Genomic DNA, 13,101 nt, shown 5'->3' with positions numbered 1-13,101 from the left:
AACTGTGCTGTTCACACTCACATTTGACAAAACAATTGGATTTTTAACAGTAGAATGAACATAGCCCATAACACCTGTAAAAATTTAACAGGTGGTTAATCCTGAATTTAGTATAATTTTAACATGTGCAAATACACCTATGACAGCCTGAAAAAAACCTCTCACCCCTCTGATATATTTGGGACGCCTCCCCAAAGGGTCCCATGCCCCAGGTTGGTAACTGTTGGAAAGAATAAATATATTTCCTTACTTAGGTGCATGAAGAATACATTTACATTTTTTCTTTATATGGTCATATTCTTAATTCTTCTTTGCTCATTGTACGTTTCTATTTCTATCATTTGTTTATTAACTTTATATCTAATTCTATTTCTATTTCTGCCACAGCAAGTGAATCTCCAAAGCATATCTGAATGGTTTGTTATCAATAAACCTCTAGAAGTCAAAAAAATGCAAAAAAAAAAAAAAAAAAAAAAAAAAAGCAAAAAAAAAAAAAAAAAAATCTAATGGTGATTAGGAAAAACATGATGTATCATCAGGTAAACATGAGCTATGTGTAATGCCAAAATGAGCCACACTCATTAAAGTAGCTGTGAGGTTAACCAAACAGAAGGTAAAATGTGTGTTTAAGTCTTCACATCTGATACAATATTATACTGTACATTTAGGAGGACTGGAGAAATTTGCTGACAGTTTGCTAGCATGACGTTAATTTAGCCTCACCTGTGGCTGCCTTCAGAGCTTCGATAGCGTTGAGTGCTCACAGTAAAGTTGGCTCAAATATAGAGGATGTACTCAACATGAGGCAACTGGAAATGAAACAACTTGCTGTTGTAGTATTTATTCCCTCACTTTGCCTTGCCTTCACCGCCCACAGCTCTGCGTCAAACTCCAGGTAAGACAAACAGAACACCCACCATGTTGAAACAACCGAGCGTTATGACGTTGACAACTGTTATTTATAGGACGGTCAACAATATGCGATATTAAGCGATTTTATTCCAAAAATTCACCGAGTAGCGAATAAATGTAGAAACGACAAATCATCTTAACTACAGAAAGTACTCTGGCAAGAGTTTTGGTAGTCGTAAAAAAAGTTGTATCCAATATCTGAAGTTATTAGACGCTCGATATGCTAACGTTTGTAAGTTAGCTTAATTGCTATTGTGCATATTAGTGGTTGCCCCAAGAACAACATTGACACCAACGCTAGCATAAGTGAAATACAACGATAAGATGAAAAAGATGAAATCTTACATTATTTTACTTTGCACACAGAAGAAAATAATCTCACAAAAAAAAAAAAAAAAAACTAACAGGGTCAAGACTATTAAATTATTAGCCCTCTTTAGAACGGACCTTTTTGTTGGGCCATAGCACAAACCACTGTTTGTAATGCTCAAAACTTGTAAAATCAAGTTAAAATTGGGAGTTATCTTCAAATTTACACACAGTCTTGAAACTTCAGTAAGGGAGCTGTCACTTGAGAAAGCATCATGGCCCATCAGGATCTACAAAGTTATCACAGCATCTAAAAGTGTCAAGAACTGAAGTTAGAAGTATCATCAAGAACTTTAAAGAGAGCCACACAGAACAGAGCAACCCTGGCAGAGGTAGGAAGAGAGATTTTAAAAGACTTTGGAAAGAAAGCTAGTAAGAGATGTGTCTAAAGAGATCAGAACAACTGCCAAGATGCTAGCCGATAATATTGCGCATCCCAAAGGGTAAGACATTTCAGTAAATTATTGCTAATTTGCTGAGTTGAGATTGCCACTAGCAGCATAATACCACATAAATACCAATAGTTAATCGTAATGCTAAATGGAGATGCTAAAATAGAGATGATGTAGAAGTAGAACTAAACAGGCAGTGCAAAACTTTTGAAACTAGACAGTATAGTTTAGAAAAGTATTTATAGTACACACATAGAGTGCTAAAAAGCATTTGGTGTACATTTCGAAAAGGTACATTCTGTCTGTTGAAATATTGTTGGAGGGAAAAGGTCACACAATCACAAGAGCATCCACATTCACAGGAGCTGGAGTGATTTTGCCAAGGGAAAAACCGTGTCATCCCTGGGCTGGAAATGTAATAATGTTTTTGGACTTGGTGTAAGGTTATTTTCCGTGTGTGTAGCAAGCCTCTGATGAACTGTAAGCTTTACAGTGAAGGAGGGGAAATCAAATTTTAGCTCTGTGATAAGACAGAAGGCCAATTATTACACTCTGTAGTTTGTTATCTACAGTGAAGGTGAAATAGGCCTGCTCTTTATCATATTTGACAAGGATAAATAATGCTCTCCCTCACTAGGAATACATCCTTCTGTGCATCTGTGTTGACTTTGATTTATTTCCCAAGCTTAGGTTTATAGCATTAATTATGCTGCCAGTCATTCTGTGAGTAGCTAAGGTCATTGGAAAGGAAGAAACCACTATAGGTCTGTGTTTGCCATCTTTGACATTAAGCTTTGCTACTGTTTTGCCAGTCATCAGTGTCCATATTGAATCACATCTGATGGCAGAGATGCAGACGGAGATTCAGATCACCGCTGTGTGCCTGCTGCTTTCTGCTGGGCTGTACAAATAGAAGTGAGTCATCGTAGCTCTGCAGGGCCCACTTCTGCCTTAGGTCAGTGATGTCATTAAGGCTGTAGCAAGCCACGTGTATGAGAAATGGGAAAGCAGACAATGCCTCACGAGTAGGAGGGATGGAAAAATCATTCTCAGTTTAGACCAGAGAATGAGATGGGTGGAAAACACCCCCAAAAATAGTGACAATGCATTTTTTTATGTATGGAAAAATAAAAGGTGGATGAAGAGCCTTTTTGTTAACAGTATTCAGTCTTGTGCACATGAGCATAGGTGCCGTGGATTTTAAAAGGTATATCGTTTTGTGTTCCATGTTTGTGTTAGTTTTTCACTGTGGAGGACAGAGAGGTTATCCTGAGTGCAGAGCTTGATGTGAGACATGCAGGCAGCTACAGCTCTCTGAAGACCTCTGCTGGTGAGTCAAAGCAGAAGCACACAGTGATTTTATGGATTTTCTTTGAGCCTAACAGCAGGTTATCCCTAAGATTAAGTTTTGTTGCTGCATGCTGCTGTTTGTGCAAAAAATACCACTGTTAGTTAGGCTTCTGAATGCTGCTGACACTGTTCAGTTAGTTGTGCAGGCTTTACATAGTCCTTTCTGTGGTTTAAGTGGTCCACTGTGGGCTATAAAATGCTGCTGACACAGATGCTTCCTTAATTATCAGTCATTATTAAGGAGAAAGAAATAACTAAGAATTCGGCTTTAAAAGGCAAGGGCAGAGGTATATTTCCTCCACTTTATCTCTTAAAATGCACCAATAAAATACATAAAAGTAAAATAAGATACTCATTTCAACTATAGACTGCTTTTTATGGCCATGACTAATTGAATTACAGCTGAACTTGAGGGGTTTTGTCTAATAATGTGTCAGGGTAGCAACATATTAGGCTGGTATGAGTTATGCATCAGTCTCATTTGAGATTTTTATGCCTCAAGGGGGCAGTAAAGACTAGGTTTGTAATATATTATCCTTTCATCTTCTGAAACTTAATGTGGATGCATTTATAGGTTATTAGCACTGTAGTCAGCAAAAGAAAAGCTAAGTCGACTGACATTACAACCAGATAACCACCAAGAAATGGGTTATTAAAGCAAAACAAAATAAAACACATCAACAAACCTCTTGTAACCTTGTTTTTTTTTTAATTAAATCAACCTAATCATTGACATTGTCCTCCTTGTAACCCCCTAAACCCAGGCTATTCAATTTGGATACCCTAGAGCCAGATCAGGCCCCTGTGGTCATTTTAGTGGTCCTTCAAGTAGACTTCTAATACTTAAAAAATGACCCACACATTTTTTAAACAACATGCCTTTATTATATTTGATTTATTTGTCCCATGAGTCCCACATCATGGTGTTGCAAGTTATCCCTATTTTTACGAATCTTCTCTTTCCTGCCTAAAACATGCACTGCTCTACTCGAAACAAAAAAAAAAACAAAAGCAGATGCAGAGAACAGGCAGTTCAACTACGAATAGATGAAGAAGTATAACCTGGCACGCCGGATGGATTTGTCTCACACATCCATCTGGTAAGCCACTCATAGACAGCGTTTGGTCAAAGCAGGTCACACACCAATTCATACCCTTTCACTCTGTTCACTCACTCATTCATTCACTGATGGCGAAGGTTGCTATGGAGAATTGACCATCACTGTCAGCTAATTCCATTCATATGCATCCATACCCGTTTTCAAATTGGGAGCAAATTGGAGTTAAATGTCTTGCACAAGGACACATTGACATTTTGCTGTGGGAGCTGAGGATCAAACCCACAACCTTCAGATTGAGAGGAGACTGACTCTAACTACTGAGCCACAGTCGCCCCAGAGTTGACAAAAATCCAGACATGATTGGCAAAAACATCAGATTTGGGGATGAATAATTACATGTTCCTTCACACAACTACTAGTGGAGACCTACTTAGAATCAGTGATAGACTGTATATCTTCCATCAGGGATGTCCCGATCCCGATCACATGTATCGGATCGAGGCTGATACTTAGCATTTTTAATTGATTGGCAATCGGTATTTTGATCCAATCAGCCCAGCCGATCATTTACGTTGATCAGTTGCCATGAATGGAGCACAATTTACAACAGGCAGTAAACGCACCAGTAGTGATAGCAATACACATTAGCTTTCATGTGTTAATAATGACAGCGGTATGGAAAAACTTCAAACTTGAGAGCAAAAACATTCCAGTGGCCACTTGCAGCATCTGTAACACAACCATTTCACGCGGTGGTAGCAGTAGAGCTGCATTTAACACTAAAAATTCTATCCGTCGTCTCTGATGAAAACATGCAGTGGAATACGGAGACTTTACAAGAGCAACAGGGAGCTTCACCGAAGCAACACACTCCTGACTTTTAGAGAACAGACAAGTACCCCCGAGAGAGCAATAAGGCAACAAAGATAGCAGAAAAAGTGGCCGAATTCATCGCGTTGAGCAACTAACCCATCTCCATGGTGGAGAATTTGGGTTTTTGTCATCTTCTTGAGCTTTTTACGTTATGCCCTGCCATTACATTACTGACACTGCTTTACCGGAGCTGTATAACAAAGTACGTGATAGCATACTAGAGAAAAGCAACTTCACTGCCGTTAGCTTCATTACAGACATTTGGAGCTCAGATGTTAGCCCCATGTCACTGCTGAGTCTTTGAGAAATAAAAGTGAGGGGGGAAAAAGTGATGTAGCAGCTCTAGTTACACTTTAGTAAATGCACTGAAATAACGAGCGTGCCTTGTATTTGATATTTGGGTTTTATTGCAGTGTTAATGTTTTGGTTCATGTCTCTGATTAAGCTGCTACATTTTAATAAGGATTGTTGTTTTGAATCTGTATGATTCATATGTTTTTGATCTTATTCAAGTTAAACTGTTTACACCACTTTAAAGTGGAGTTAGGATGCTGTAAATTCATTTTTGAGTTCAGTTTTTTGTTGTGACTAATTGAGTCAAGTTAACTTCTAAGTGGAATTATGATATTTAAAATTCATTTATTGAATTCATATGTTATTGTGACTATTGACTCACAGACAAACAACACTAGGTTAAAACCTAGTATATGGCTGACCACATCTATCTGGGATGCCTGTTGAATTACCTGACTGAATTGTGTGTTCTGGCAGAGTGATTTTTTGTTGGGGTGTGTAATTGTGCTGTCTCTACTGTCTGTGGGTTGAGAAGGGAAGGATCCTGGTTCCTGCTCTTTCCAGAGATCTGGATCACATAGATCAGTTCAGCAAGAAGAGCCGGCTCTTTTGGCTCCCAAATGACTCTTCATTCAGTACCACTTTATCTCTGAAATTAGAAAAAATAAGCAGTTCTTGACTCATGATTGATTTAACTGCATGTTTTTTTTTTTGTTTGTTTTTGTTTGTTTGTTTTTCTTTTTAACAAAAACTGTTGGGCTAAATCTGTGTATTCTTAGAATAGCAAATATATTAGCTAATACTTGATATAAAACTGTATGTTTTAGACATTCAAGCACCAGTTCTATGACTTGTAATATGCTGAATGCTGGAATTATTTTTAGCTAAAAACATAAAACACAGTGTGAGTAGACTTCTGTGATTTCCATTAAAATAAATATAACAATAAAATATATAACCCTTCATTGTTAAAATATTTCCCAAATAAATCAAACTCACCAGAAACACGTGCCCACAATGAAAACACGTTTTGTTTACAAAAGGAAATATCCTTCCTTTATTCTGTGGTGTTTTGTGCAGGGAGGGGACACGTCACTACAGGAGACGTGCAAAACCTCTTCTCTGCCAGGACAAGCTTTCGGTGATGCTCTCTGCTCTGGTTTTAAAAAGAGAAGTGGTCCAGGCACTCCTACAGCGACATCCAAGCTAACCGCTACCACACCAGTCTGCTTTGGTATGAGTTTATCAGAGTGGAGACGGCTTTCAGTCCAAGCAAACCCAACTCTGTGTAACATGACATGACATTTTCATCTTATTGTAGAGTGACAGACCTAACAATTAACAGGACATGCTTGTTTCAGCCCATGCTGTGTGATATTAGAGTTTAAATACTGCCCAGACAGCAAACAACATGTATTTATGAAAGGGAACTGAAAGTAAGACCATACATCAGGTTGTAAAGGAAGACTTTCAGGGATCATATAGCTTTCTGTTTATTTTTAAAAGACACTAAAGTTCTATCCATCCATGCATTTTCTAAACTGCTTATCTGGTTGGGGGTCGCAGGCGGGGCTGGAACCTATCCCAGCTGCCATTGGGCAAGGGGCAGAGTACACCCTGGACTGGTCGCCAGTCAATCACAGGGCAGACATATTGAGACAAACAACCAGGCACTCTCACCTACAGCCAATTTAGAGTCACCAATTAACCTAACAAGCATGTCTTTGATGGTGGGATGAAGCCAGAGTACACAGAGAGAACCCACACATGCATTTTAATGAAATGCTAAAGGGACCTAATGCTCCTTATTAACCAACAGCTGAATAAAATAAATATTCTAAACAAGGATGGACAATTTATGTAAATTTAGATGAAACTGCAATATGTCCAAATGCAATTTTCAAAGTTGCAGAAATTGCAGAACTTCTTTGACCTGAAATGTGTGTCAAAAAAAAACAGTTTTAAACATTTTTTGCAGCAGTGATGTTATGCTCCACACATCACACAAACATTGGAGCATCAGTTTTTCCTAGAATAGTTTACAAAAATCCTACTTTCCTTGAAATTATTTGGAAAATGTTTTTATTAAAAATTAAGAAAAAAGGATCATGCCTGATCATCATTTAAACTATTCATATTTCATTTGAAATATGAGTCAAAATAATTGCAGTTAGATATTCTTTCAAAATTGCCTAACCCTAGTTGTTTTGATGATTGCTTACAAGGCTGCAAATTAAACAAAACGGTCAGTTTGATACTGGGATTAAGGAAGATCAATAAAGATATTTAATTCATAATGATTCATGCATCATGTTATGTCATCCTCAAATATAGGCCTGGCCTAAAGGAACAATCAGTTTATGTTTAGTCCGTCTAATATTGTGCTGATTAAAAGATGCAATGATTAATTGCTTATATTTGCTGAAAACTACATAAGAGGAGGAACTTACCTGGTAATTGCATGTCAAATTGCAAAGGCAATATTGACAAAAAAAAAAAAAAATCACAATTAGATTTTTTGTAACTTTGCTTGGCTGTTTAATGTTGTAGAGCAGTGGTTGTAAAATGGTGTGGTGAGGCACACTGGTGTGCCTTGAGGCAAGTGTAGGTGTGCGATGGGAGTTTGTACAACTATACTGTGCAACAACAACAGATACTCTATCATGTGTTACAGAAGCTATTATGCATGGACATGAGGATGGTGTGCCTTGAGATTTTGACTTGCTCTTAGGTGTGCCTTGGGCAAAAAGTTTGCCAATCAGTGCTGTAGAGTGGGATTCAGTTTATGTGGGCAATTCTGCAGGAAAAGATTGCATGCTGTTGCAGAGAGCTATATTATTGAGCAGGTGGAGTGAGCCCAGATTTAAACACAGCATAATCAAAAACACACTGATCTGAAAGAGCTACACCAATTATTCTGACTTTTAGTGAAGAGGAAGAGTCTGTAAAATGGCTTACTCATACTTTTGATGGACCAAATAATTTACCCACATAAAACTCAGGGAAATGGGACATTATTCTCTAAGCATTCATCAAGTCATGAACATTTTCTCTGATATGAGGCCCTCCAGTACTGCACTTCTATTAAAGTTGGGTTTAGTATGTGCCAAAGGCAGGTTGAGAAATATGGTTAAAAATCAAGACCTCAGAGTGTGAAAAATCTTGTCTGTTACCAGACACGTCCCATAAATCAACTTGATAGATGTTATGTTAAACCCTCTCTGCATACAAATGTCCCAATCTGTTAAAATCAGGCTTTGTACAGCTTCTTCTAGAGCTACAGGGTAATTAGTACAACTGATAACGCAGGATGAGTAGGACTCCCAATGTCAAGGACAGGAAACCTTTTTTCTCAAATATTATAGGTGGATTGAAATTGTCAGGGGCCGTTTAAGGATGAAGATTAAAAATAATATGATCATGATATGAAACATAGGATCACCCTTAGGATATCAGAGAACACACTATCCATTTTTAAGTAGATGGCCAAAGAGGAAAGTTCACATTTGATAGCATTTGTAGTGTCTTGTTCGCATCCAAGAATGCATAATGGTAACTTAATTCCTACACATGTAACTCGTGGAAGTGACATTTCTTCCCTCAGCTCCTAATGTCTTTGCTAAAGTCTTTATTCAAAACTCCACAGACATTTCAGGTGTACACTCCAGACATTAACCTGCATAAATGGAGTCTCACTAAGTGGAAAAAAGAAAGCTTTTCTCAGTTGCAGCTCCCATCAGGCTAATGATGCACACACATTATAATGTAAAATCCTGCCAGGTGCAGCTTTGCCACATCTCCTGCCGTGCCCATCAGAGGGTTCCAGTTAATCTGAATGCACAATAGGCCCATCAAACTCACCCCATCATCACTCTTTACTGTTATGTCTTTTCGTGGCTTAGGCTTTGACTTGTAGCTTTTCTCATTTTTTGTTGCATCTTAAAACATGTTACAGTTCTACAAAATAAAAAAAAAACTAAGAAGAACTTATGTTTAAAAAAGAGTTATTTCCTAGTAATATTTAAATTTTTGAATTGGTGAGTGATCCAATAAATTGTCTGAAGAGCCTCAAATAGAATTGATTTAATCAGGCAGAGTTTTATTGCTTCCACAAGGTTGGATATCAGACTGTTTTCAAGATACTACCGTATAATGACCCCAATTTTCACAGCACAAACAGCAAACAATCAAATGTGTGACTCATTCTTGAGTCTGCAGGACGATACCTGGAATATAAGACATTTACTCTGCTTGAAGTGTGAGAGCTAATTTGCATTTCAAGTGATCTTTATGTGTCTCCATACCTAGCTCTCCTGCGATGAAGGCGTTTGTAGCTGTGACAAAGGGCTCACCACTGTCATCCAAAGAAATTGGGCTGCTTTGCCAGGTATGGCTTAATAACAGCCACTTTCAGCTTCTCCATACTTGAGACTGAGCTTGTAGGGGCACTACATATAGCCTAGTTCTATATGGGCTGTCATAATCCCTCATGGAATAGAGAGCCCTTTATTGTGCAACAGCGCACATCTATCATCCTCAACTTGATTTTCAAGGTTGTGTGTGGGTGCAGGTGTGTTTTAGCATGTCTTTTAGTTGTATCACAGGTGGTGGCAGCTCTCTAGTAGTGTTATTGTGGCTGATTTATGTGCTGTATGGATAGAGGTAAATATTGGAAGTCCTTGGTGTAAAGGACACAATCAGGTAAACAAAGCCAGGGACTAATGATAATCTATTGCTCAGTAGTGTCTCTTCGTCTAGGACATCAAATACAGCTTGGACTCATCTTTCAAATGTCTAGTAAGAGCAGCACCACTTGGAGGAGCCACTGCTATATTTCTGATGCTGCTGCTTCTTCTGTTCATTTATCTCTCCTGCAAGAGCTAATCTTACTTGGAACGTGTTTCAGCAGTGATCTTAAAGCCGCAATCAGTGACCCAAATACAATTACTAAATCAATAGGATAATAATTTGCCTTTCCATTCTCTGATAAATGAAGAAACTCTGTGAAGAGGAAAAATTCACTCCAGTCAATAGCTGGGAAATGAGACTGATTTGCTGGTACATGGGGAGATTTTAGTGAGCATCAAACAAGTGTCACTGCCTATTTAGTCTGGAAATACTGTGATGGAACATAAAATGCAGGGTAATTTATTTTAATTTAACTGATCTGAGCTTTTAGTGTTTGTTTATTGATTGCTTTAATTCACTATTCACAATCAAAGCTCACCTGTTAATGTCAATAATGATGTTCCGGTTGCATTCCTGCAAAAAATAGTCTGAGTAATTGAACACAAAGCATACCCAGTTTAACGGTCTGTGCAGATCTGCCTATAAAGAGAATAAAAAGTGGCTTGCTATTCCAAAAACAGCCGCAGCGACTGCTCCTCTCAGCTGATTGAACGGCTACAATAAAAGGCTGAGATAGTTTTTGAGCGATTATTCAATAAGCAGCTGTGGGAGCTCAACAAGAAGAAAAGAGCCGTTTCACACGGCCGCTGAAATTTAGAGAGCATAAGACAGCCATGACCTTCTGTAGCCGGGTGTGGAGAAGTCATAGCTCAGCTCCTTTTTTTTTTTTGCTCACTCTCTTAATGTGATCACACAGGATAAACTGTCATCGCTCTCCTAAAGATGGCAGGAAGTTAATTGAAAAAGCCAGCAGAGGATGTATCAAAGCGACAGGAAAGGGAATAGCATTTGCAGTAGGAAGGTTTTCTGTGCATACATACTGTTTCTAGAGTTCTCTGGTCGGGGATCTGTAGGGCTAATCACAAAACTCCTGACAGTGAGCCTTGAGTCCAGGCTGAAATCAACCCCCTGTGGTCCCATTGCATGCACACATCCCTGCCACACAGATCAAACACACATACAAAACGTGTTAGCTCCCTGTACAAACACGGTGGTGCTGACAAGTAAATTGTTGCAGAAATATGGCTTCTCTCAAGCCTTATTTTAGTCTGACTTTTAGTCGGACTATAAGTAGATTTGTGGCACAGAGAGTGCAGACATCAATGGGCAATCTTCCCATTCCACTTCAAATCAAAGGGAATAACAGAAGTGTGTTAGCTTGAGGGTTACTTCTGTATAGTTTCAAGGAGAGTTTCATGTGAAAATACCTTTTAAGCAGGTATAGGACATCACACAGCAGCAGAGAACGCTGCTTGGAAGGCAAGAAGTGATTCCACAGAGAAATGCTACCAAATAGTGATGGGAATTCCAGCTCTTTACAGTGATCTGGATCACTTGGCTTGGCTCAGCAGGGAGAGCCAGCTCTTTCAGCCTCCAAAAGGCTCTTCATTTGGGTATCAGTTTGGCCTGCCAAGTTTTGCAATGACATGATTGATATTTGTGTTGGTATTTTACTCCAACTATGCCACAATTTTATGAACTGATAAAATACAGTTGCAAGAAAAAGTATGTAAACTCTTTGGGATTTCTTGGATTTCTGCATAAATTGGTCATAAAATGTGTTCTGATCTTCATCTAAGTCACAACAATAGACAAACACAGTCTGCTTAAACTAATCCTGCACAAAAAATGATATGTTTTCATGTTTTTATTGAACAACCATGTAAACATTCACAGTGCAGGGTGTAAAAAGTATGTGAACCTCTGGATTTAATAACTGGTTGACCCTCCTTGGGCAGCAATAACCTCAACCAAATGTTTCCTGTAGTTGCACATCAGACCTGCACAACAGTCAGGAGGAATTTTGGACCATTCCTCTTAACAAAACTGTTTCATTTAAGCAGTATTCTTGGGATGTCTGGTGTGATATGTATCAATATTTGTTGGGATGTATGTATATATGTACACGGATTATGTTATAAATGAAATGGGGGGTAGGGGTGAATATGGACACTTATATCAAAGAGCTGTCTTAAGGCTTTTTTGTGTGTTTTTTTGTTTGTTTGTTTGTTTTTTGTTTGTTTTTCTGGTTTTGTTTTGTTTTTGTACGTACCACCTTTAGTGTGGTCCGTATTATTTTTGTTGTCAATCCCTTTTGGCTTCTGTCTTGCTGTTAATGATGTGAAAAAACAATAAAACATTTTAATTACAAGAAAACAAAATATACTGCCCACTGTCTGGGATATATGACATACCTAATACATCATCAAGTATGAGTCCCTAATACATAGTGTACCTATGGTTGAGTACAGTGGAGAAAAATTCATCCCCACTAATCAATCACACAACATAGATAAAAACTGATAATAGTAGTAATTTAATAAATGGCTCTCAAATGGGATCTGGATTTTATTGCTCATGTAAGAGCCGGCTCTTTGAACCAGCTCATCACTACTACCAAGAAGGCCATGTTTTGAGAGATGTATGACTATTCCAGGTGTTCAAAGTTCGATAGTAAAAACAGTCCTTATTCTTACGCAACATTTTTGTCCTGTCAGTAGTGAAATATCTGGGCAAAAAACAAAACAAAAAACAACAACAACAAAAAAAAACATTGAAAAACCACGGAAAAAAACTACAGCAGGCAGTCTCACGACGAGTAGTGTCACACAACGCTCATGTATTATATGTTTTACAAAACAGTCTATATAATCTTTATTTAGACTTGAAAATCATTGAGGGCTAGCCCTCATTTACAATGATGTCAAGCAGATAAAGGAAAATGCATGATAAACATTAAAGAGTATAACAAGTATATCAAACATATTCTAAAGATATAAAGTACAGGTACAAGATGAAAAAAGAAATATTATTCATCAGACATGGAACACCGAAGTCAATTTAAACAGGCTCAATCAGAGGACAAAAAAAATCCTTATTAATAATCTGACATAACCCAAAGAAACAAGTTCTTTGCCTTTTAAAGTGCTCTGTAGTGAGTT

The 13,101-nt window shown here is 38.0% G+C and overlaps 1 protein-coding gene across 2 annotated transcripts in view; it reads left to right on the top strand.

Moving 5' to 3' along the window:
- Positions 1-13,101, top strand: part of pde4d (phosphodiesterase 4D, cAMP-specific) — a 386,351-nt gene that overhangs the window by 22,648 nt on the left and 350,602 nt on the right. Inside the window, exon 1 of one of the 2 annotated variants that reach the window (XM_041787610.1) lies at positions 9,596-9,638. The exons of the other annotated variant lie outside the window; for it this stretch is intronic. The gene's annotated coding sequence lies outside the window, so the exon portion shown is untranslated. Of the gene's footprint in view, positions 1-9,595; positions 9,639-13,101 lie in introns of those variants that run through there. 2 annotated transcript variants of the gene reach the window in all.

This window comes from Cheilinus undulatus, linkage group 5 (assembly GCF_018320785.1).
Source record: "Cheilinus undulatus linkage group 5, ASM1832078v1, whole genome shotgun sequence".
Classification (NCBI taxonomy): Eukaryota; Metazoa; Chordata; class Actinopteri; order Labriformes; family Labridae; genus Cheilinus; species Cheilinus undulatus.
This window is presented reverse-complemented; position numbering and strand designations above follow the sequence as displayed.